The sequence below is a fragment of the Rhineura floridana genome, chromosome 17 (genome assembly GCF_030035675.1).
Source record: "Rhineura floridana isolate rRhiFlo1 chromosome 17, rRhiFlo1.hap2, whole genome shotgun sequence".
In the NCBI taxonomy this organism is placed as follows: Eukaryota; Metazoa; Chordata; class Lepidosauria; order Squamata; family Rhineuridae; genus Rhineura; species Rhineura floridana.
Window position 1 is genome coordinate 12,676,207 of NC_084496.1, and position 26,549 is coordinate 12,702,755.

The 26,549-nt window shown below is 48.8% G+C and overlaps 1 long non-coding RNA gene across 1 annotated transcript; it reads left to right on the top strand.

Moving 5' to 3' along the window:
- The first annotated feature begins 20,497 nt into the window (after positions 1-20,497).
- On the top strand, positions 20,498-25,932 carry LOC133371987 (uncharacterized). Its single transcript, XR_009759437.1, has 3 exons — positions 20,498-21,998; positions 23,873-23,915; positions 24,972-25,932. It is a non-coding gene; the product is annotated as an uncharacterized LOC133371987 (long non-coding RNA).
- Positions 25,933-26,549: the final 617 nt, after the last annotated feature.

The following is a 26,549-nucleotide window of genomic DNA, read 5'->3' on the forward strand; positions in this document are numbered from 1 at the left end:
TGTAACTGTAATTTATTACTTTTTAAAAGTAATCATCCAAGCTCTGGTCAGAGTATGGGGCAAGGTCAGTAACAGGATTATAGGTACCCTGTGAATATAGCTGATTTTGAATTAATTTCAACAAATTATGAGACCGCTGACAGAAAAACTCCAACAGAGGTCTGGAATTTTTTTCTTGTTTTACACTTTGAACTCTCGATTCTCTCTGAATATTTTGTGTATCTCCATGAAAATTTAGAGGGTTGTTAAGCAAGTGTTTCCGAGTTCAGGACTATAAGTTTTGTAAGGTTTTGTTTTGAAATAAGCTTATGGGAAGCAACAGAATGGCATGGGGGGTATTTTCAATTTAACACTGTGGAATACGAAAAATCCATGTTAGCTATTGTATCCAGCCACTCTCATGGCACTATATAATCTTCCTTTCAATGAATAGGATGTCTCCAACCTAGCAGATCCATGCCATACATTTAAATTACATCGAATGCACATTTTAATCACATGACATCCCCCAAAGAATCCTGGAAACTGTAGTTCCCCTCTCACAGAACTACTAATTCCCAGCAACATTAACAAATGATAGTTCCCAGGATTGTCTGGGGGAAGTCATGTGCTTTAAGCGTGCATTGGATGTGCTTTAAATGTTTGGTGTGGATCTGCCCTTTTTTCCATATTCCGCAGTTCTGGGTGACCTGGTATTGGTTCCCAGGTAGAACCAATATAAGAGGAAATGTCCATTATTCCTTTTATTCATTCCAATGTTTATCCAGAGCTCTGTATACGTGCAGTTTGTCATCACTTACAGTACGTTTATGTATGTCTCCCCTCCCTATGGGTTGTGCCAGTGTGTTTCCACTTCTTTTTTCTGCAAACGGGGGCGCATGACACCAGTCAAACTCCACCCTCTTTTCATCTAAAACCTTGTTGGATCAGCTCAAGTGCACTTTTTTCCCCAATTCAGTTTCAGGCAGGTTTTTCAGTCAAAGTCACTTCGAAACACAGCCAGAAAAACCACTCTCACTGCTTTTGAAGTGACTATTGCGCCCATAGGCTCAGTCAGTGGCATGAAGGTGTGCATTGATGAAACACTACAAGGAAGAGACTTTTTGATCTAATTGTGTGTATGACTGCCAGAGGGATAGTCATGTTAGTCTGTTGCAGCAAAACAGACTGATCTGTACATCTTATGTAGATGGGGATTGCTAGCACAGTCTATGTGCAATGTCGTTCTGCAGTGTTTTACTGATGCATGCAGGGAAAAACACAAAACTCAGTCTGTCATCAGGCAGTCCCCCTCTGACTGTCCTTCTTACTTACAAACAGTTCAGGGCGTGGCCTCCTGCCTCCTTAGTCTTAATGTTGCCTTTGTAGAATTCAATAGGGAAGGAAATGGGGACAAAACTAGATTTAGTTGGCTCCACCTGTCATTGGCTATAGCTCCACCTACTGTTGGGCTCCCTGTCTTCTGCCCCATCAGTCCCAATGGGCACCAGCCACCACTGGGTAGAAGGTACATGAACAACACAGCTTTGTGCAAAATTCAGACATTAAACTACTGAAAATTCCTAATGTATCACCCTCATTTTAGAAATGGGACCCATTTGGAGATCCAAGATTCTGGATGAGGAGAACTTGGAAGCTTCCGTTCCTCTAAGACACAGCAGCACGCAATAAATAAACTTGAAGCTTAGCCACAAACATAATGAACTTCAAAGTCATCCATTGATGCTGACTGCGTTTTTGTGGGTGCAGCACACACAATCCCCTTACGCGTGATGGGCATTCAGACGCATTCATTCAAACTTTGCTAGAATGGCCAAATATGTCTCTTGCTTCAGATTCCCCATTGAGGCTCTGATGCTGTGCAAACAGTGGGTGTGAATGGCATCTCTCTCTCTCTCTCTCTCTCTCTCTCTCTCTCTCTCTCTCTCCTTTGAAGAGCGTCCAATACAAACAGAATAGTCGCAATCAATTTGCTCATGTTTTCCTAAAGAGTTACCCAGCTCACAATATATACAGTCAAACATCCTCGCGGTGACTTGTAATGATTGTGAATAGATAATTACAGGGGTGGAAGGGACTGTGTGGGCTATTTTGCCCAACCCCCTTATTGATTCAGGAAGGGTAGAGTCTGGTCCATTAGGGCAAAAGCATCACTGTCCCACCAACTTCAGGCTCCCTGTAGCCAGCCCTTGCCTGCCTTCCTGCCTTCTTACTTAGCAACCCGCCCAGAGGATGGCCCTGGCTGTCAACTTCTCCCCTTCAGTCTCAGTGTTGCCCTTGCAGAACTCAGCAGGGAGGAGGATGGGGACAAAACTAGAATGCGTTGACTCTGCCTGTCATTGGCTCTGACTCCACCTATCATTGGCTCTGGTTCCATCTACTGTTGGGCTCCCTGCCCTCCGCCCTACCGGTCTCAATGGATCCAGCCACCATTGATGCAGATGTACAGCATCCCCAATAGGCGATGGGCGGGAACCCAACCGGCAACAGCCTCTGCTTGAAGACCTCCAAGAAGTGAGATTCCTCCCTCCAGGTAACTGGTGTCACCATCCAACCACTCTTACCGTCAAGAGGTATAAATACCAAACTGACCATCACAGACATTTGGGCTGTATCCCCCCACTTATTAGGAACATAGGAAGCTGCCTTATACCAAGTCAGAGCCTAACTCCATATTGTCTGCACTGACTAGCAGAGTTTCAGGCAGGGGTCTCTCCCAGCCCTTCCTGGAGATGCCAGGGAATGAACCCAGGACCTTCTGCATGCCAGGCTGATCCTCTACCGCTGATCTACGGCCCTTCCATCATTAGGCTGTGTCCGTCTCTTTTCTGCCTCTTTCCCGTTTTCACCCGCTGCTTATTGCAGAGGTTTGCACTGTTTACTTCCTCATTGCAGAGTTTCTTCTGGGAAGTGGATAATAAAGCCACAGGGAAAGCAATATATTGAAAATAAAAGGTGTGGGGGTGAGGAGTGGAATAAAATGCGATTAAAAAAAAACCCATGAAAAGACAATCCTTTTTCCCCAGGAGGATTTAGATACGATATTGCATCTCTTTTCCCTTCCTTGTGACAGCAGCAGATATTTTCATTTATTTTAAACATGCTCATTTTCTTCTGCCTTTCCAATTTCCCTTTTGTCATCTGCAGTGGCGAAGGTCAGTTTATTCTCTGCTAAGAGAGGCAACCTTGCCTGGAAAAAAAATAGCTGCCCTCTCTCAGCAACCCCCTTAAATATGGTTTGCATCTAATGTAAATGTACTGCCTTCAAGTCGATTCCGACTTATGGCAACCCTACGAATAGGGTTTTCATGAGGCTGAGAGGCAGTGACTGGCCCAAGGTCACCCAGTAAGTTTCATGGCTGTGTGGGGATTCGAACCCTGGTCTCCCAGGTTGCAGTCCAACACCTTAACCACTACCCCACACTGGCTCTCATGGTTTGCATCTAGGGAAGCCAATACTTAGGTGACTCTAACCGCCCCCCAATCCCTGTTAGAGATGGCTGCATTGCCTGAAGCTCCCCTCAGTATAAATTATTTATTTAGCACCTTCCACATGGGTCTCAAGGCAAAAGACAAAAGGCAAACAAAAAGCTTTTTAAAAAGTTTTAAAAAGTTAAAAGTTAAAAATGACACAGACAGTAACAACAGATACATTTTAAGGTGCTGGACTAGGACCTGGGAGACCAGGGTTTGAATCCCCACACAGCCATGAAGCTCCCTGGGTGACCCTGGGCCAGTCACTGCCTCTCAGCCTCAGAGGATGGCAATGGGAAACCCCCTCTGAATACCGCTTACCATGAAAGCCCTATTCATAGGGTCGCCATAAGTCGGAATCAACTTGAAGGCAGTCTTTCCTCTTTTTTTGCCAGATAGACACCCGTGACATTCATTCACTTGGGGCTTGTTGGAACAAAAACGTCTTCAGTTAAGAACATAAGAAGAGTCCTTTTGGATCAGGCCAAAAGGCCCATCTAGTCCAGCATCCTGTTCTCACAGTGGCCAGCCAGATGCCCAAGGGAAGCCTGCAAGCAGGACCTGAGTGCAAGAACACTCTCCCCTCCTGCGGTTTCCAGAAATTGGCATTCGGAGGCCATACTGCCTCTGTCAGTGGAGACAAAGAACGCCATCATGACTAGTAGCCATTGCTGGCCTTTTCCTCCATGAATTTGTCTAACCCTCTTTTAAAACAATCCAAGTTGGTGGACATCACTGCCTCTTGTGGGAGCGAATTCCATAGTTTAATTATGCACTGTGTGAAGAAGTATTTTTTCTCTCTGTCCTGAGTCTTCCAGCGTTCAGCTTCATTGGATGTGCACGAGTGCTGGTGTTATGTGAGAGGGAGAAAAACGTTTCTCTATCCACATTTTCCCTGCCATACATAATTTTATACACTTCTATCATGCCACCTTTTACTCACCTTTTCTCTAACATAAAAAGCCCCAAATGCTGCAACCTTTCCACATAGGGGAGTCGCTCCATCCCCTTGATCATTTTGGTTGCCCTTTTCTGAACCTTTCCCAGCTCTGCAAAATCCTTTCTGAGGTGAGGGTACAGAACTGTACACAGCATTCCAAATTGTTTCGGAAAGTGCAGATAATGGGTGCCTGCTGTATCTTAAAAGGGATGCTTTCTCACAGAACAGGGGCAGCCAAGCTGAAAGCTCTGCTCTGAGTTAATTGTGGAGTAGGCTTCTGAGATCTTTGGAACCTGAAGGAGAAAGTCTCCTGCAGAATGCAGTGACTTGCTGGGTATATAAATTTGAAATTATCTGAGAACTTCCTTCTTCTTTTTTTCTTTTTTGCAAAAGATCTCTGATTGTTCCCCCTCACCCTCCCAAAAACTAAACAAAGGGCTCAGAGAAATTACTCACCTATCTCTGGTGCCTTTCATGATCCCCAAAATCTGGTCTCCATTAGCTGTCAACCCCATAAAACAGCTTCCTTTCCCGTCAAGCAATGGTGGCAGTGGGATAAATAGTGGAACAATGTGAGGACTTTCCTCTTCCTCCTTCTCCATCATCACGTTGGACTGAGAAATAGCATAAGAAGAGCCTGTTGGATCAGGCCAAAGGCCCATCTAGTCCAGCATCCTGTTCTCACACTGGCCAACCAGATGTTCATGGGAAGCCTGCAAGCAGGATCTCAATGCAACAGCACTCTCCCTTCCTGCAGTTTCCAGCAACTGGTATTCAGAAGCATACTGCCTACGACCATGGAGGCAGAGCATAGCCATTGTGGCTAGTAGCCACTGATAGTCATTAATATATCTGGAAATGGAAATGGACTGTCTTCAAGTCGATTCCGACTTATGGCGACCCTATGAATAGGGTTTTCATGGTAAGCGGTATCCAGAGTGGTTTACCATTGCCTTCCTCTGAGGCTGAGAGGCAGTGACTGGCCCAGGGTCACCTAATCCTCTTTTCAACCCATCCAAATTGGTGCCTTTTACTGCCCTTTGTGGGAGCAAATTTCATAAATTTCATCACTGTGTGAAGAAGTACCTGAGCATAAGAGCATGAGAACATAGGGAAAGCCCTGTTAGATGAGGCCAATGGCTCATGTAATCCAGCATCCTGTGCCCACAGCGGCCAACCAAGATGCCTCAGCCTGAAAGTAGGACCTAAGCCAAACAGCACTCTCCCCATTTGTGGTGATTTCCAGCTACTGGTATTCAGGGACATGCTGCCTCTGAAAGTGGAGGTAGTATGTTGGGAGTGTGTGTATGGGAAATGCAGTTTTCCCAAGGGCTGATGCAAGATTTTAAAAAAAAGCTTAACCCTCTTGCCCTCTTCCAAATCATCCTGGGAATTGTAGTTGTGCAAGAGTGCAAATAATTCTTTAAAAGATAGCTACCCTCCCCCAATCACTAGGATTCTTTGGTTTGGAAACGCTTGGATATTTGTTTCAATATGTAGTGTTGATGCCATGTCATATTGTCTTTTACTTTTCACACAATCTCCATTCATGCTCACTTTCTCCCCCTGCCACTGCCAATTTCCCAGGGTGTGTTTTATCTAAAATGCTGTTGAATTTAGATGAAGCGCCTTCAGTACAAACAGGGAATTGAATCAGGTGGGACTCCAGTACTGTCTGAGTGGGGATGGGGATGCGAAATGAGACTCAATTAGCTTCCTTTACTTGTTGGAGACAACTGATTGTGAAATGGGTTATTTCTTATGCCATTGTGGAGTAATATGACATCTCCATTGGCCTTCTGTTAAAACTCTGGATTCTTTTTTTTTTATCTGGCAACGGCTCCTTCTGATGCTTCTATCTAGCTTTGGATCTGTTAATTTTGAGTTGCCTTATGTCAGCCAGGGGTGGGGAACATTTTTCATGCTGAGGGCCACATTCCCATCTGGGCAATCTTCTGGGGGCCGCATTCGAGTGTGGGCAAAGCCATAGGCAAAGCAATTCATATGAAATGTTGCCTTTGTACAATTAAGGGTGGTATCCAGTGCTGCTCCTACTCAGAGTAGACCCAATGAAGTTAATGGACATGACTAACTTCGGTTTATTAATTGCAACAGATCTACTCTGAATAGGACATTGTTTTATTATTTATGATGGCATTTATATCCTACCTTTCCTCCAAGGAGCTTGTTACCACCTGGACCATCTAGTGGGTGCACAGGGATGATGGTTCTACGTATTCTTCCTAGGCTTATGTCTACCCAGAGTCTTATATATCAAACATTGTCCTCACCTAACTGCGTCCTGTTATCGACAGTGGATGACTGGCGTAGGTAACCCTAGAAAATAAATCCTACCCAAGTTCCCCTTGCGGCTGTATCAGGAAATAAAAGTAGGATTCGACAGCAGAAAATACATTTTTTAATTCCTATTTTAAGGTCTGGTTCAGACTAGACATACAAATAACTGGCCACAGCCAGTGCATAAAATGTGCATACAGACATAGAATACACGTGGCCCTAACCAATGCATAATACATAGACTGATATAAGGTTGGCCACAGCCAGGGCATAATGTTTAAATAGGCATATAGTGCATAAGTTTATTAAACATTGCTAAGGTGTAAGGCAGATAACAGTGCAGTCACATATTTACTTATAATAGCCTTTTATCTCTTTTAGGTATCCAGGAATACAAGGAATACAAGGAATGTTTACTTACAATATAGCTCAGTTCCATCTCTTTTATAGGCAAAGCTCAAGGCTGCACCCAAGATGGGGCTTCCCCGAAGCTTGACAAGGCTGGTTGCTCTAGAGCAGCCTTTCCCAACCAGTGTGCCTCCAGATGTTGTTGGACCACAATTCCCATCTTTCCTGACCATTGGCAATGCTGGCTGAGGCTGATGGGAGTTGTGGTCCAACAACATCTGGAGGCACACTGGTTGGGAAAGGCTGCTCTAGAGGATGACTATACTACAGGCTGTGCACTCTCAGAGGCTCAGTGCTTTTGCATACTGTTGCTCCATTAAAAGCACCAGACAAATATTTATCTTTCCTCTTGTCTGTCTTCCCAGACTTTCTAGCAGCCGTCCTAGACAGCTGTATAAACAAAAACCCGATAGGTTGGCGAAAAGGGGAGGAGAAAAAATAGAAGGAAACTTAGTGTTCTCTTCTCAGCAGTTGATCTCTTCAGCTATGACACACATTTACAGGGGAGCCTGCTCCACGAGCTAGAGGGAGCCCCAGCTGACGAAGCGTCAAGGCCCCAGCTGACGAAGCGTCAAGGCAAGTTAAGCAGCAGAGCGAGTTCGGCAGCAGGGCGAGGAGGCCAGGGCCCCCACTCTGCCCTTCTGTTCCCTGACCTCAAGTAAATCACAGTCTCCAACCTATTGACGTAATAAACCTCAAACAAAACTATGCAGGTAAGAAGCCAGCAGGCGTGTGGGGGCTTTCCAGTGTTTTGCACAGCCTGCAGCATGTACGACTATCTGCCTATTGGACAGCAGTCGTGGGTGTGCTCTCGGTGCAATGAGCTCCTGGCTCTCCAGGAACGACTTCATTTCCTTGAGGCCAAGGTGGCAGACCTGGAAAAGCTGAGAGAGGCAGAGAGGTGTGTGGAGGAGGCCTCAAGGGACGTTATAGCTGTGTCCCACTCCAGCGATGATAGCTCTCCTGCTATCATGGAGAACGATGGTCTCGGGGAAGGAGAGCATCCAGCTGAGGAAGAGGGAAATGATCCCTTAGAAGGGACCCATTCCTTGGGGGATGAGCAGCTATCCTCTTGTGCCGAGGATATATCTCCAGGGGGTGGAGGGATCCTTGTAGTGGGTGATTCGATCATTAGGAACATAGACAGTGGGGTGTGTGATGGGCGTGTAGACCGCAAGGTGTTTTGCCTGCCTGGTGCGAAGGTTGCGGATATCGCCCGTCATTTAGATAGTTTGGTAGACAGTGCTGGGGAGGAGTCAGTGGTCGTGGTGCACGTTGGCACCAACGACATGGGGAAATGCAGCCGTGAGGTCCTGGAAGCAAAATTTAGGTTGCTAGGTAGGATGCTGAAAGCCAGGACCTCCAAGGTGGCTTTCTCTGAAATACTACCGGTTCCACGCGCAGGACCAGCCAGACAGGACCAGCTTTGCAGTCTCAATGCGTGGATGAGACGATGGTGTCAGGTGGAAGGGTTTAGATTTGTTAGGCACTGGGGAACATTTTGGGACAAGCCGGGCCTGTACAAAAGGGACGGGCTCCACTTGAACCAGAATGGAACCAGACTGCTGGCACTTAAAATTAAAAAGGTAGCAGAGCAGCTTTTAAACTGACTGAGGGGGGAAACCCGACAGGAGCTGAGAAAGGTCCGGTTCGGAATAAACCTCCCCCCTGGGATAAAAACCAAATAAATGATGAAATTTTAAAAGGGGTAGGCCTAGAAGTAGGCATTGTGAGAGCGGGGGCACAGGATGGTCGCCTCATCTCAAAAAGGATATTATAGAGTTGGAAAAGGTTCAGAAGAGGGCAACCAGAATGATCAAGGGGATGGAGCGACTCCCTTACGAGGAAAGGTTGCAGCATTTGGGGCTTTTTAGTTTAGAGAAAAGGTGGGTCAGAGGAGACATGATAGAAGTGTATAAAATTATGCATGGCATTGAGAAAGTGGATAGAGAAAAGTTCTTCTCCCTCTCTCATAATACTAGAACTCGTGGACATTCAAAGAAGCTGAATGTTGGAAGATTCAGGACAGACAAAAGGAAGGACTTCTTTACTCAGCGCATAGTTAAACTATGGCATTTGCTCCCACAAGACGCAGTAATGGCCACCAGCCTGGACGGCTTTAAAAGAAGATTAGACAAATTCATGGAGGACAGGGCTATCAATGGCTACTAGCCGTGATGGCTGTGCTGTGCCACCCTAGTCAGAGGCAGCATGCTTCTGAAAACCAGTTGCAGGAAGCCTCAGGAGGGGAGAGTGTTCTTGCACTCGGGTCCTGCTTGCGGGCTTCCCCCAGGCACCTGGTTGGCCACTGTGAGAACAGGATGCTGGACTAGATGGGCCACTGGCCTGATCCAGCAGGCTCTTCTTATGTTCTTAACACAGTTTTTACAGAAAAACCAGGACTTAACAAGGGATAGCCCCACAACAAGCTCAAGGTGGCATCCATGGTTCTCCTCCCTCTCCGTTTTATCCTGACAACAACTCTGTGAGGTAGGTTAAGCTGAGAGATTGTAATTGGCCCAAGGTCACCCAGCAAGCTTCATGGCTGAGTGGGTAATTTGAATCCTGGTCTACCAGGTCCTAGTCCAGCACTGTAACCACTATACCACACTGCCTCTTGGATGCAATGCTAGGTTAGTTCCTGTAGACACTCTCACATACACCCTTCAGAGCTTGGTAAAGTGACTTTTTTGAACTACAACTCCCATCAGCCCAATCCAGTGGCCATGCTGGCTGGGGCTGATGGGAGTTGTAGTTCAAAAAATTAAATTTTCCAAGCTCTGCCCTCTCTGTCCTCCATCCAGGCAAGCAAGAGACATTGTCAGAGTTCAAGGATGAATTCCAGCCAGGCAAAAACACTCAAGAAGGGTATGAAGCTAAGCCGGCGAGGGGTGTGGGCTGTGGACAGACAGGGAGCATGGCTATGAAAGGGGTGTGGCCTGGGAAACACCCTGAGGTTCAGACAGAGGGAGACCAAGAGGGCCTGAGGTTCCCCAGCCCTGATGTGCTTTAGCTTTGGATTGAATTGCGCTGTCTGCTGTAATTGTCTTTCTTTCCAACACTGTGCCATCTTCTGAACAGGTTTTGATTTGCACCAGCAAAGCCTCCCCATGATGAGTTGTGGGTTTTTTTCCCCATATCTCCTGGTCTTTTAATCTGGGAGAGTAATTACTTTGCATTTCCTTAAGACTTGCTAGTTCTCTTATTGGTGGAAGCAATCTGTCAGTGGTGAGGTGTGTAAAGCAGAGCTCTTCCCCACTCGGCAGTCACTTTCATTTTTGTCTTTCTTTCTAAATCCTGTGTTTCAATACCTTCAGTACCCACTGTCAGCCATATCTTTGCAGCATTTAGCTTGCACTTATTGATATATTACACAGTGTCCTGCTGCTTGTGTGGTTCCTCTGAAGTTGGATTCCTCCAGGCACCCAGTCAGAAGGCAGTAAGCAAAAATACAATAGAATAAAATAAAATAAGAAAAGGGTGAGCTGGATTTTTGTGAGTGATTATTTTTGGGTCAATATTTACTCTTTCGAGAAGCTAAAAAACTGGATCCACTCAAGAAGCAAATGGGGATTTTGCCTAATTTTCAGAATCCAGTGTGTTGTCAATGTTACTCAGTCTCAATCAATGCCTATAGAAAAAAGGAGCATGATTCCAGCCGTTACACTTTTCATAAAAATGTTTTTAAGCTGAAAACTGCAATCTTGGAGAGACACTGAAAACACTCCCCACCCCACCCCAATCATGTGTTGGGATTGTGTGGGAGTGAGACAACAGAATGGGTTAAACTAGAGCCACTTCATTAAACAGAACAAAGAAGGTCTGCATAGGAAAACTTGACTGTACGGGTATCTAGTTCAGAACATTAGCTAGAAAGGATCCTAAGCCTGAATGATTTCCAAGAGCAGGAGTGGGAAATCTCAGGCTGGGGGGGGATGTGCCCCTCCAAATTTCTCAGTCTGGCCCTTGGTACTCTTTCAAGGCCACACCCCCTCACCAGACACACCTCTCATGGGCCCTGATTTGCAACCTTTTTATGTATGTGTGTATATCCTGGCTGGAATGTGCCCATGAGCTCTAATAATGCCTCTTGATTGCCTGAATATAGGACAGAGTCGTAGGTGTGAGTGTGTGCAGAAACACTAATTGCTCTGCCCACCCACCACTGGCATGAAAAAGGTTCCCCACCCCTGTTCTAGAACGTACTGTTGTGCTCTAGACCAATGCTGGATCCCACAGAGAAAGTAGCAAGGGAAGGCTGGTTGAACTTTGCAGGACCACAGCCAGCTCCAAGTGACCAACATGGTCCAACAAGGGTTTAGAGCAGACGGAGGCTTTGTAAGCCTCTGTCTCCAGAGTCCAGAATACCTCCTCCAGGCTCCACCCCCTTTTAGAGAACTTCAGAGCCTGAAAGGGCCAACCCTCTGGCCTGAAGATGGGCACGCCTCCTCCACTTCATGGCCTCCAACTCTGTGCACTTGTGCCACCAGACTGGTGAAGCACGGTGGGAGGCATCCTGTCCTGCAGGCTCAGGGAAAGGTGCCTGGGAGAGTCTGGGCTCTGGCCTTATAGGCCCTGATGGTTTGGGAGGTTCCCCTGGGGGCTCTTGTCCAACAGCCTCAGGTGCTAAGGTCTCCCTATCTTTAGCAGTGAGTTCTGAGTCCTCAATCTGATCTGGCTTCCCCTCTGATGCCCCTGCAGATTCCAACTCTGTGTCTGGATCATTGTTAGATTCAGGGGTCATGACACCACCCTGCCTTGCAGTAATATCTTCTAACAATTAGCCTACTTTCCCCTCCCCCATTCTTTTCCTTGGATTCATCTCCACTATACATTTAAACCAATCTCATGCCACATTAAATAGCCATGGCTTCCCCCAACGAAACCTCAGAACTGTAGTTTGTTAAGGAGTTTTGACAGCCCTATTGCTCTCTCATGGCTACAATTTCTAGAGTGGTTTAACAATCAATCCCTCTTCCCAGGGAGCTCAGAGAATTGTAGCTCTGTGAATGGAGCAGGGGCTCCCAACAGCTCTCAGGACCCTTAGCAAACTACAATTCCCAGGAGCCTTGGGGGAAGCCATAACTCTTCGAAACTCATTGAGACTACTTTAAATATATAGCGCACATCGGGCCCTTGTGACATCATCCAGGCATCAATGATAAAATAACCATGATTTTGCAGAACTTGACAAATGCATCCAAAAACGGCAGATGCACACATGTATAGTGTGTTGAAAGCTGTGTGAGGGATCCTCTGGAGACAAGTGTGCCACATCCTTCTCGAGATACCTTTACGCTGGCAAACTCATTATCAGCTACTGTTGGCGGGGGAGGAAGGAAGTGACACTTTCCCCCCCTCCTGGGCAAAGGAATTTGCATGAGAAACCTAAGGGGAAATGATATGGGTAATTTGCTGCAGAGGTGTGGAAGGTTGATTCACATTTGGGGGGAGAAAGCAGTGAGATTGACCTTCCATCAAACAGAATTTTTAGGTCTCCAGTAAAGGATACAATTTTGATGGCTTTTTGGGGTCTATAGTTTTTAATGAGACTGTAAGGTAAAATGGTCTATCTGTCTGTCTGTCTGTCAATGGCATTTATATAGACTTGGAGATTTGGACCATGGTGTCATCTGTACGTTGATGACACGCAGCTCTGTCTCTCCATTCCATCTGAATTCAGGAGAGGCTGTGCAGGTGCTGGACCAATGCCTGGAAGCAGCGATGGGCTGGACGGGGACCAATAAACTGTGGCTGAATCCTCACAAGATGAAGATGTGGGGGGTGGGCTATTCCCATGTCCAGGAATTAGAAGGACAACCTGTTCTGGGAGAAGTTGCACTACCCCTGAAGAAACAGGTTCAAGGTCCGGGAGTGCTCTGGATTCCAGCCTGTCATTGGAGTCTCACGGGGCTTCTGTGGTTAGAAGTGCTTATGCCCTACTTAGGCTGGTTCACCAGCTATGACTTCCTGAGCAGGATAGCCTGGCTTCAATTGTCCATGCTCTGGTGACCTCCCACCAACTTGCTGCTCCCATTTTTTTAGTGGAAGCAAGTTTAGTGGGAGCAAAGAAGAGTTGAGTTGATCTCTCACAGGGGGAAAAATGGAAATGGAAATGGACTGCCTTCAAGTCAATTCCGACTTATGGCAACCCTATGAATAGGGTTTTCATGGTAAGCAGTATTCGGGGGGGGGAGGGCTATTTAAGCCTGCTCTGACCCCTCCATTTCCTTCTTCTTTTTTGCAGGACCCACCCTCCCTCTACAGTGTTGTTGTTTTTTACTAGTCACCCTTTCCGGTCTGAATTTTGGGGGGAGCCTCTGACTGGCCTTTGGGTCTCTCTTTTTTTGCCTACTCCACACTGTAGGGTTCTTTGATTTACTCTTGATGTAAGTACTTCCACGTAAGTACATTACCTTTGGTCTGTTTAGCTTTCAGTGCAGGCCGGTAAGGGAATTTAAGAACTGAATTGACAGGCACCCTGAGACGCCATTGGGTTAGGGCACTCTTGAGTCACCTTCCACAGCCTTCAGCTTGGTATGTGCACCTTAGTGTCAGCGGGGCCAGGATGCACGTGTTGGGTTCACATGTTCAAGGCTCACTTGGCAGGGAGGGAGACGTTTCTCCCAAACCTTGGCTGGGAAGCCACAGAAAGCAGCTCTTTACATGCCCAGAGGAGTGGAGGGAGGCTTCCCTCGGATAGATTAATTTAAACTCACTTGCCTGTACTTACATAATTTGGTTATTGTTCGGCAGATCTTATGTTCTTTATATTTAAACAAATGTGATCTTTCCACCATTACTCTGTCTCACAAGTCTTCTCTCAGGGTGTCCTAGCAATTGTAATGCACTCTACATGGGCTGACCTTAAAGATGGTCCAGAAGCTGCACCTCTTTTCTGTTGGCATGCTCCTCTATCCAAGACTTTTTCACTTTTCCCCAGGTTCTGGCTTTCCCTTGTTATCACTGCGTTTCTCAAGTGCATAAGACTTGGAAGCTCTCATCTCCCGCACACTGAGCATGATTGGCCTCCAAATATATTATCTCGCTTGCGCCAATAGCTTTCATATTTCCAACCACCTGAGGAAAACATTAGCTTGGTATTCCACTGTGACAATGGTTGACTGGCACCAACACAATCTACAGGGAGAGCAAAATGTATTCTTTCCCCTGACAACTCCATTATTTTTCTATGTTTCTGAGCCTTTTGTTAATCCTGCCTGTAGGGACAGTAACTTTTTTCGGTACGGTCATGCCTTTGTCTGGGATTCATTACAAACTGGTTTGTACTTTCTGAGGTTTAGCTATTTCCCTAAATACCTAAAATATCATCTTGCCCCTTACCTACCCAACTGATCTCTGCTGGAGAGGACTTCCTGCAAATAATATCTCATCAGAAGGTCTGTTCTGCATGATGTAGGAGACAGGCCTTGTGTGTGGTGGCATTCAGCCTTTGGAACTCTCTCCTCCAGTTACATATCTGACAGGCATTCATGAGCATAAACAGGATTTGAGGGGGGATTCTTTTTTTTTTTAGGGAGTGCAAAGTAAACATTGACAGGGGGAAGTCAGCTAATTTCTCATAAAAAATGAAAAGTGTTTGTACGTTTTGTCTCATATCTCAGGTTCTGCAAATACTCGAAACTTGCTCTTCGTATTAAAAATGAAATCTGAAATCTGGGGATTATGGCAACTGCCTCTCCTCCCCCTGACACCATGCAGGTTCCGCTTCTGTTGTCTTTTCAGTGCCTGTTGAAGACCTCCTCCCTTTTTCAAAAAGCTTTCTAAGTGACTATTCCCCTCACCCCCAGCTTGTGTCTTTTTTTTTACTTTGAAGTTGTTTTTATTACATTCTTGTTCAGTTCTTCTTACACAGCTGCTGCATCTGCCCACAAGTTGTTTTAACCAAGGTAGGGAGTGCAACATCTGGGGGGCCACACAGGATCCTCCACTTCAGTCCACACCCAGTGGTGGCTGATGCCCACTGGGACTGGTAGGGCAGAAAGCAGGGATGCCCAAGGGGAGGTGGAGCCAGAGCCAATGACAGGCAGAGCCAACTCATTCTAGTTTTGTACCCAACCTCCTCTTCCCTGCTGAGTTCTACAAGGGCAACAGTGAGACTAAGGAAGAGGAAGCTACAAGCAGCGCTAACCCCTGGACTGGGTGTAGATAAGGAGATAGGTGGGGGGTATTGAACAAGGTTGGTGGGGCAGTGCCCTATTCACCCTAATGGGCTAGCCTCACTAAGCAATAGATGGAATGGCATTCTGTGAAATTCCCAGGGGGAACAGCTAAGGGTGATGGACACTGACGGAAGAAAGCAAAAGCCTGTCAGCGATCAGCAAGGGCGGCTGCCAGCTGGTGCCCATTGGAGCAGAAGGCAGGGAGGCCACCAGCAGGTGGAGCCAGAAGCAACGAGAGGCAGAGCCAATGAATTCTAATTTTGTCTCCATCTTTGAGGATGATCAGGGACCTGGAAACAAAGCCCTGTGAGGAGAGACTGAAAGAAATGGACATATTTAGCCTGGAGAAGGGACGACTGAGGGGAGATATGACAGCACTCTTCAAGTCCTTGAAAGGTTGCCACACAGAGGAGGGCCAGCATCTCTTCTCTATCATCCCAGAGTGCAGGACATGGAATAATGGGCTCAATTTACAGGAAGCCAGATTTCAGCTGAACATCAGGAAAAACTTCCTAATTGCTGGAGCGGTACGACAATGGAACCAATGACTGAGGGAGGTGGTGGGCTCTCCAGCACTGGAGGGTTTCAAGAGGTAGCTGGACAGCCACCTGTCAGGTATGCTTTAAGTTGATTCCTGCATTCACCAGGGGGTTGGACTTGATGGCCTCATAGGCCCCTTCCAACTCTTTGATTCTATGAACACCAACATGAAGGAGGAGGAAGCTGTCAGCCAGTACCACCCCCCTAGACTGGGTATAAGTAAGGAGACAGGCAGGTGTGGGGGGGATCTGACCGAGGGCAGACTGAGGTTGTTGGGGTAGTGCCTCCTACACCCTAATCAGCTAGCATCCACATTCTACACCACCTGGAAGGGGTTCTCCAGGGTTTCAGTCAGGCCACATGAGTCTTTTTCTCAGACTTACCTGGGGAAGCTGGGAATTGCATCTGGAACCATCTGCATGCAAAGTAAGTGCTCCGTCTCCAAGCTTGAGTACTTCCCCTAAGTATGCATGTCTTTGGGGGATATACCCTCATAGAATCATAGAATCATAGAATAGTAGAGTTGGAAGGGGCCTATAAGGCCATTGAGTCCAACCTCCTGCTCAGCGCAGGAATCCGAATGAAAGCATATCCGACATGTAGCTATCCAGCTGCCTCTTGAATGCCTCTAGTGTTAGAGAGCCCACCACCTCTCTAGGTAATTGGTTCCATTGCCATAACTAACTCTAAAGTTAGGACGTTCTTCCTGATGTTCAGTCGAAATCTGGCTTCCTGTCACTTGAGCCCATTATTCCGTGTCCTGCACTCTGGGACGATCGAGAAGAGATCCTGGCCCTCCTCTGTGTGACAACTTTTCATGTACTTGAAGAGTGCTATCATATCTCCCCTCAGGGCCTGCAGGAAGAGAACATCGCCGCCCAGGGAAGGAGAGTCTGCTGCTGCTGCTGCTGTGGGATCACCACCTCCACCACCCTTCCCTGTGGGACTTCTGCCTGGCAGACCTGCATCCTGCAGGACCAGGCCCCAGGTACCCAGCCAGCTGGGACTGATTGCTACCACCTGTCCCTCTTTGGAGGGATACATAAGCCGGCTGGCTGGGGTGGCCTGGGAGACCCAGGGCCTGCAGGAAGAGAACATCGCTGCCCAGGGAAGGAGAGGCTGCTGCTGCTGTGGGATCACCACCTCCACCACCCTTCCCTGTGGGACTTCTGCCTGGCAGACCTGCATCCTGCAGGACCAGGCCCCAGGTACCCAGCCAGCTGGGACTGATTGCTACCACCTGTCCCTCTTTGGAGGGATACATAAGCCGGCTGGCTGGGGTGGCCTGGGAGACCCAGGGCCTGCAGGAAGAGAACATCGCTGCCCAGGGAAGGAGAGGCTGCTGCTGCTGCTGCTGCTGCTGTGGGATCACCACCTCCACCACCCTTCCCTGTGGGACTTCTGCCTGGCAGACCTGCATCCTGCAGGACCAGGCCCCAGGTACCCAGCCAGCTGGGACTGATTGCTACCACCTGTCCCTCTTTGGAGGGATACATAAGCCGGCTGGCTGGGGTGGCCTGGGAGACCCAGGGCCTGCAGGAAGAGAACATCGCTGCCCAGGGAAGGAGAGGCTGCTGCTGCTGTGGGATCACCACCTCCACCACCCTTCCCTGTGGGACTTCTGCCTGGCAGACCTGCATCCTGCAGGACCAGGCCCCAGGTACCCAGCCAGCTGGGACTGATTGCTACCACCTGTCCCTCTTTGGAGGGATACATAAGCCGGCTGGCTGGGGTGGCCTGGGAGACCCAGGGCCTGCAGGAAGAGAACATCGCTGCCCAGGGAAGGAGAGGCTGCTGCTGCTGTGGGATCACCACCTCCACCACCCTTCCCTGTGGGACTTCTGCCTGGCAGACCTGCATCCTGCAGGACCAGGCCCCAGGTACCCAGCCAGCTGGGACTGATTGCTACCACCTGTCCCTCTTTGGAGGGATACATAAGCCGGCTGGCTAGGGTGGCCTGGGAGACCCAGGGCCTGCAGGAAGAGAACATCGCTGCCCAGGGAAGGAGAGGCTGCTGCTGCTGTGGGATCACCACCTCCACCACCCTTCCCTGTGGGACTTCTGCCTGGCAGACCTGCATCCTGCAGGACCAGGCCCCAGGTACCCAGCCAGCTGGGACTGATTGCTACCACCTGTCCCTCTTTGGAGGGATACATAAGCCGGCTGGCTGGGGTGGCCTGGGAGACCCAGGGCCTGCAGGAAGAGAACATCGCTGCCCAGGGAAGGAGAGGCTGCTGCTGCTGCTGCTGCTGTGGGATCACCACCTCCACCACCCTTCCCTGTGGGACTTCTGCCTGGCAGACCTGCATCCTGCAGGACCAGGCCCCAGGTACCCAGCCAGCTGGGACTGATTGCTACCACCTGTCCCTCTTTGGAGGGATACATAAGCCGGCTGGCTGGGGTGGCCTGGGAGACCCAGGGCCTGCAGGAAGAGAACATCGCTGCCCAGGGAAGGAGAGGCTGCTGCTGCTGTGGGATCACCACCTCCACCACCCTTCCCTGTGGGACTTCTGCCTGGCAGACCTGCATCCTGCAGGACCAGGCCCCAGGTACCCAGCCAGCTGGGACTGATTGCTACCACCTGTCCCTCTTTGGAGGGATACATAAGCCGGCTGGCTGGGGTGGCCTGGGAGACCCAGGGCCTGCAGGAAGAGAACATCGCTGCCCAGGGAAGGAGAGGCTGCTGCTGCTGTGGGATCACCACCTCCACCACCCTTCCCTGTGGGACTTCTGCCTGGCAGACCTGCATCCTGCAGGACCAGGCCCCAGGTACCCAGCCAGCTGGGACTGATTGCTACCACCTGTCCCTCTTTGGAGGGATACATAAGCCGGCTGGCTGGGGTGGCCTGGGAGACCCAGGGCCTGCAGGAAGAGAACATCGCTGCCCAGGGAAGGAGAGGCTGCTGCTGCTGTGGGATCACCACCTCCACCACCCTTCCCTGTGGGACTTCTGCCTGGCAGACCTGCATCCTGCAGGACCAGGCCCCAGGTACCCAGCCAGCTGGGACTGATTGCTACCACCTGTCCCTCTTTGGAGGGATACATAAGCCGGCTGGCTGGGGTGGCCTGGGAGACCCAGGGCCTGCAGGAAGAGAACATCGCTGCCCAGGGAAGGAGAGGCTGCTGCTGCTGTGGGATCACCACCTCCACCACCCTTCCCTGTGGGACTTCTGCCTGGCAGACCTGCATCCTGCAGGACCAGGCCCCAGGTACCCAGCCAGCTGGGACTGATTGCTACCACCTGTCCCTCTTTGGAGGGATACATAAGCCGGCTGGCTGGGGTGGCCTGGGAGACCCAGGGCCTGCAGGAAGAGAACATCGCTGCCCAGGGAAGGAGAGGCTGCTGCTGCTGTGGGATCACCACCTCCACCACCCTTCCCTGTGGGACTTCTGCCTGGCAGACCTGCATCCTGCAGGACCAGGCCCCAGGTACCCAGCCAGCTGGGACTGATTGCTACCACCTGTCCCTCTTTGGAGGGATACATAAGCCGGCTGGCTGGGGTGGCCTGGGAGACCCAGGGCCTGCAGGAAGAGAACATCGCTGCCCAGGGAAGGAGAGGCTGCTGCTGCTGTGGGATCACCACCTCCACCACCCTTCCCTGTGGGACTTCTGCCTGGCAGACCTGCATCCTGCAGGACCAGGCCCCAGGTACCCAGCCAGCTGGGACTGATTGCTACCACCTGTCCCTCTTTGGAGGGATACATAAGCCGGCTGGCTGGGGTGGCCTGGGAGACCCAGGGCCTGCAGGAAGAGAACATCGCTGCCCAGGGAAGGAGAGGCTGCTGCTGCTGTGGGATCACCACCTCCACCACCCTTCCCTGTGGGACTTCTGCCTGGCAGACCTGCATCCTGCAGGACCAGGCCCCAGGTACCCAGCCAGCTGGGACTGATTGCTACCACCTGTCCCTCTTTGGAGGGATACATAAGCCGGCTGGCTGGGGTGGCCTGGGAGACCCAGGGCCTGCAGGAAGAGAACATCGCTGCCCAGGGAAGGAGAGGCTGCTGCTGCTGTGGGATCACCACCTCCACCACCCTTCCCTGTGGGACTTCTGCCTGGCAGACCTGCATCCTGCAGGACCAGGCCCCAGGTACCCAGCCAGCTGGGACTGATTGCTACCACCTGTCCCTCTTTGGAGGGATACATAAGCCGGCTGGCTGGGGTGGCCTGGGAGACCCAGGGCCTGCAGGAAGAGAACATCGCTGCCCAGGGAAGGAGAGGCTGCTGCTGCTGTGGGATCACCACCTCCACCACCCTTCCCTGTGGGACTTCTGCCTGGCAGACCTGCATCCTGCAGGACCAGGCCCCAGGTACCCAGCCAGCTGGGACTGATTGCTACCACCTGTCCCTCTTTGGAGGGATACATAAGCCGGCTGGCTGGGGTGGCCTGGGAGACCCAGGGCCTGCAGGAAGAGAACATCGCTGCCCAGGGAAGGAGAGGCTGCTGCTGCTGTGGGATCACCACCTCCACCACCCTTCCCTGTGGGACTTCTGCCTGGCAGACCTGCATCCTGCAGGACCAGGCCCCAGGTACCCAGCCAGCTGGGACTGATTGCTACCACCTGTCCCTCTTTGGAGGGATACATAAGCCGGCTGGCTGGGGTGGCCTGGGAGACCCAGGGCCTGCAGGAAGAGAACATCGCTGCCTAGGGAAGGAGAGGCTGCTGCTGCTGTGGGATCACCACCTCCACCACCCTTCCCTGTGGGACTTCTGCCTGGCAGACCTGCATCCTGCAGGACCAGGCCCCAGGTACCCAGCCAGCTGGGACTGATTGCTACCACCTGTCCCTCTTTGGAGGGATACATAAGCCGGCTGGCTGGGGTGGCCTGGGAGACCCAGGGCCTGCAGGAAGAGAACATCGCTGCCCAGGGAAGGAGAGGCTGCTGCTGCTGTGGGATCACCACCTCCACCACCCTTCCCTGTGGGACTTCTGCCTGGCAGACCTGCATCCTGCAGGACCAGGCCCCAGGTACCCAGCCAGCTGGGACTGATTGCTACCACCTGTCCCTCTTTGGAGGGATACATAAGCCGGCTGGCTGGGGTGGCCTGGGAGACCCAGGGCCTGCAGGAAGAGAACATCGCTGCCCAGGGAAGGAGAGGCTGCTGCTGCTGTGGGATCACCACCTCCACCACCCTTCCCTGTGGGACTTCTGCCTGGCAGACCTGCATCCTGCAGGACCAGGCCCCAGGTACCCAGCCAGCTGGGACTGATTGCTACCACCTGTCCCTCTTTGGAGGGATACATAAGCCGGCTGGCTGGGGTGGCCTGGGAGACCCAGGGCCTGCAGGAAGAGAACATCGCTGCCCAGGGAAGGAGAGGCTGCTGCTGCTGTGGGATCACCACCTCCACCACCCTTCCCTGTGGGACTTCTGCCTGGCAGACCTGCATCCTGCAGGACCAGGCCCCAGGTACCCAGCCAGCTGGGACTGATTGCTACCACCTGTCCCTCTTTGGAGGGATACATAAGCCGGCTGGCTGGGGTGGCCTGGGTGTTTGTTTGCTTTTTGTTTGTTTCTTGTGTGCTGCTTTTTTTGTGTGTGTGTGGGATTGAGGAGGATTAATTTTATGATGTTTTAATTGGAAATTGGTTTTAAATTGTTTAGGACTGTGGTTTGTTTTTGTATATGTATATTATGTATAGCTTTTTGTTATTGTAAGTCGTCTAGAGTGTCCACTAACCTGGACAGATAGGCGACCAATTGTGGGGTGGACTGAATGAACAGCATACGTTGGCAAACCACGCTGCTGTTCTCAGTACACTATCTCTCAAGACATTGCGATCTGACCAGTGGAAAAACAGGATGTGGTTAACTTTATGGCTGTAAACGATACTGACATCTGTAGTGGTTAAATAACTGCCTGCATATTGCCACGTAGATAATGCTGTTGTACTATGTATGTACGTGATGTTATACAATAGTTAAAGGTCATAGGCTGTTTATGGAGAGAAAATAATCCACGCCTCCAAGCGGAGGTAAAAATAAAAGCGGAGACGAGAATTACGAGGGGGGCTCCGAAATTGAACTCTGGTCTCACCGTGTCTCACTGTGTCGTGATATCTACATCTGGTGACCTCGACGTGATTCAGAACAAACACCCTCGTACCCACTGGCAGGATCAGCCAACGGTGCACCTCAGCGTACAGCTCCCATTCGTGAGTATGGGGGGGGAATTGTCAGCTCAGCAGAAGGTTCATGCACAAGAGCTACAAAAAATTTTAAAACAGGATACCTCAGCTTTTATAAGTCGTTCTCACATTGAATCATTGTTAAAAACAATTCAATGTCAATGTCCATGGTATCCAGAGCAAGGATCACTACGTCAGTCAGATTGGATAAAGATAGGGAGAAAATTACATGAAGAACCAAGAGCACCTATTCACCATCTCTTATTATGGCAAAAGTGTGCTGAGGCCATTAGTCATTTAGGGATAAAAGAGACATCGCTGTTTGCCAATTCTGACCAGAAAACTCCTCTTTATCCCCAACTTTCTTTACCTACACCTGAAAAGGATATTGAGAAATTTGTAAATGCTCCTCCATATAGCCCTCCAGTTCAACAAGAACAGGTTACTGGGAAGGTTAAAGCAGCCATAGCTCAGGCTGCAGCCTCAGGATTATTATCTATGGAAGAAATGGGAGACTGGGAGGGTACAATTTCAGCTTTTCCCGTTACATATCAGCCAGATCCTAATAATGCTAATAATCGCATAGCAACTTGGACAGCTCTTCCGTTTTCTGTTATTAGAGAAATAAATAAGGCAGTAAGAGAATATGGGATTACGGCTAATTATGTACAAGGGATGTTGGAAGGAGTAGCTACTGGATATAACATGATCCCTCAAGATTGGAAGGATCTCTTTAGGATGATTTTGACTCCTTCGCAATATGTAGTTTGGGACCAAGAATTTAGACATGCTGCTATAGCAGCTGGGGATGCTAATATCATTCCCGAGCAAATTTATGGGTCAGGTAATTTTGCTACCATAGCACAACAAGGGGTATTGCCTGAAGCCGCATTTCATCGAACTGCTGAGTGTATACAGAAAGCATTTAAAAAGGTGCCTGCTGGGAAAGAACCCTTACGTTCTTTTACGAATGTACGGCAGCAAGCAACAGAGCCCTATTTTCAGTTTGTTGACCGTTTGAAAGAGGCTCTGACACGGCAGGTTGATAACCCTCAGGCACAAGGGGAATTATTGTTAAAATTAGCTTACGAGAATTCTAACACAGACTGTAAAAAGATTTTGAAAAACATTATTCATAGACCGCAATATGAATTGGGAGACATGATTCAAGCTTGTGCAGAGGTAGGTACACATGTTCATGCCATGACATTGTTAGCTGGGGCATTAAGACAGGGTAACAAACCTACAGGCAATTGTTTTAATTGTCAAAAGCCTGGTCATTTCAGAAGGGAATGTCGGGCTCCTGGCGGAGGAGCATTTAAAGGTGGGGGCACTGTTACAAACCGGCCAAAGAAAATCTGTCCGAAATGTAAAAAGGGTTATCATTGGGCTAATCAGTGTCGTTCAGCTCCCACTACCAATACCAATGTGTCTTCCCGTCCTATTGAGGGAAACTGAACTTGGGGCAGGCTTCCAGCCCCGAATCTCAAGGAAGTGTACCCACCCCTGCTACTCAAGGAAGCGCTGGAATTGATTTAATACATGCAGAGTCAAAAGATGTTCCTTTGCCTGGAGCAGTTCTTTTAATGCCTACCACACTCACTGGCCCTTTACCAGAAGGCACCGTAGGCCTTGTACTACCGCGATCCTCTGCTTCCAAGAATAATATAATGGTGGTACCTGGTGTTATTGATTCTGATTATCAGGGAATTATTTATATTCAGTATTGGAGTCACCTTCCCCTTCAGTTGAAGAAGGGAGATTCTTTTGCGCAACTATTGTTATTGCCATATCGTCTTTTCACATCGAACACTTCCTCCCAAAAACGTACTGGTGGATTCGGATCTACAAGGACGAAATCGCCGAGTGTGAGTATTTCAGGTAATCCTTTCCATCCACAGGTAGCTGCAGTACTGGCAGAAGTGACCAGGGAGAAACCGGTTCGTAAGTATTGTTTAAACAATGTTATTTTTGAAGGTATTATAGATTCTGGGGCAGATGTCACAGTAATTGCTGAACATAACTGGCCATCCTCTTGGCCAGTAGAAGTGGCCCCTTCTGTGTGGGGAGTGGGCGGAGCTCAGGATTCAAAACGGAGTAAGGATTGGATACAAGTTGTTGCTCTTGATGGTGATCGTATAGCCCACATTCGCCCTTGTATTTTGGACATTTCAGTAAATCTGTGGGGAAGGGATTTACTGGAGCAATTCCAGACCACCATTGTTATTAATGATTAGCCAACAAAAGGCAGCTCTTCCTTTACAATGGAAGACAGACATACCCATTTGGGTAGAACAATGGCCCTTACCCAAAGAAAAATTAGAAGCTCTGCACCAACTGGTAAAGGAGCAACTGGAAGCTGATCATATAGCAGAAAGTCATGCCCTTCATCATCAAAATGCTAAAGCACTCCAGAAGCAATTCCATCTTACTGCCCAGGAAGCCTCTGCCATTATTCAACAATGTCCCCAATGCACACAGTTAACTCTATCCCCAGAACCAGGAGTGAACCCACGAGGTCTCATAGTTAACCAGTTGTGGCAAATGGATGTTACACATTTTCCTACTTTCTCCCCATGGAAGTATTTGCATGTTACAGTAGATACATATTCCGGATACATATGGGTAACTCCTCAGAAAGGGGAAAAAACTAAGAATGTTATTAATCATGTCATTCGTTCTATTGCCATCATGGGCCAACCTCAGACGATAAAAACTGATAATGGTCCTGCATATGTTTCACAGCAATTTGCACAGTTTTGCACTAAGTGGTCCATTACACATTTGTTTGGTATTCCTTATAATTCTACAGGTCAAGCTGTCGTCGAACGTACCAATCGTACCCTTAAAGAGCATTTGCTTAAACAAAAACAAAAAGGAGGAGTACCACTGGGATTGGCCACCAAAGAGGAGTGGCTGGCACAAGTGTTGTTTACCATTAATCATTTAAATTTGTCTCAATCTCCCAATACTCATTTTTCCTTTTCTACTCGAGCGCAGCGGCATTTTCAGCAGTCGGAGTCTCTACCTGCCCCGCGGGTGCAGTTTCGGCAACTACCAAATCCAGAGTGGAAAGGCCCAGTTCCGCTTATAACGTGGGGTCGAGGTTACGCGGCTGTGTCTACGCCTGACGGTCCTGTGTGGGTACCTGCTAGGTGTATCCGGCCCTGGAAAGACGATGTCCTGGCACGATAATCTTAAGAATCCCATCCCTAATTTTTCTCTGCAACTTCAGGATACTGGGATGTCTTCCAGGAAGCGTGGTCGGAATGTTCCGCAACCTCCCGTGACTTGGGGCCAAATAAAGAACTTAGCAACACAAGCAGAAAAAGCAATGGAACAAGCCGGGGTGGACAAGACAACTGAGAATACCATTCTTGCTTTAATTGCGTCTTTAAATACAAATTCTATTTTTGTACTTTGCATTTGTTGGATTTTAGGAAGCGCCGGGGCTGACAGGTTGGGGCAGGAGTTGGGGATGCGGTTTCAACACAATATCTGGGTTCAGTTAGCAAGAATGACAAATGTGAGTGACTTTTGCATGACTGAACATGTACAGGAAATGGGTATGTTGGGAACATGTTTAATACCCGTATGCAAAGCACCTGGGGATATTGGGAACATTACAGGACTTGGGCGGTTCATGAATACTTCAGAGATTAAATATCATACTGTTTCGAATTGGGGAACTCCAACCTTCCAGCTGCCTGCTAATGCTTTTCAATTATTTACATCACATGTTGCAAATTCCATTAATAATACGTGTGCTCGGATGGTTAATTGTAGTCGACATAAGGTGCAGAAGGGATGTCTAAAGGTTGGGAGACCCACATGGAATTGTACACAGCACATTAACATATCCAGTATGTACGGACACATTCCTTTACCAGGTGGATGGTTTTGGACATGTGGAGAAACCACTTTTAATTATGTTCCCGCTAATATTTCTGATACCATCTGTTGCCTGAGTCGACTGGTTCCCATTTTCCTTCATAAAAGGGAGTTGCTAGCCCAACGTAGGAAAAGAGAAGCTGTTGCCATGCCGGCTGATTGTAATGACAAGGTGGAATTGCTTAATAAAGCAGAAAGTGTATCACTAGCCATCTCCCTTGTTGGACTTCCTGCATTGGCAGTAAGTAACAGCAATCAATTACATAAATTAGCCTGTAATTATGTTAAGATGATAAATGCCACCTCTCGAGCCATTGCTTTGTTAAATGAAGAGCAGGGTATATTAAGACAAGCTATCTTGGATAATCGTGCAGCTATAGATTACCTGCTATTACAACATCAGTTGGGGTGCGAAACTATAAAGAATATGTGCTGTTTTAATTTAACTGACAACAGTTTTGAAATCAGAACACAGGTAAAAAACTTGAAGGATCTAGCTAATAACATTTTGCAGGACGCCCCTACAACTTGGTGGCAGTGGCTTTGGAGTTGGCTGCCCACTGGATGGCTAAGTCAGATTCTTAGATATGCTATTCTTTTACTCATTTTAAGTATAGGCTTATGCTGTTTTTTACAATACCTTTTCCAGACGTGTACACCTGTTGCTCCGCGACCATTACGTAGTAA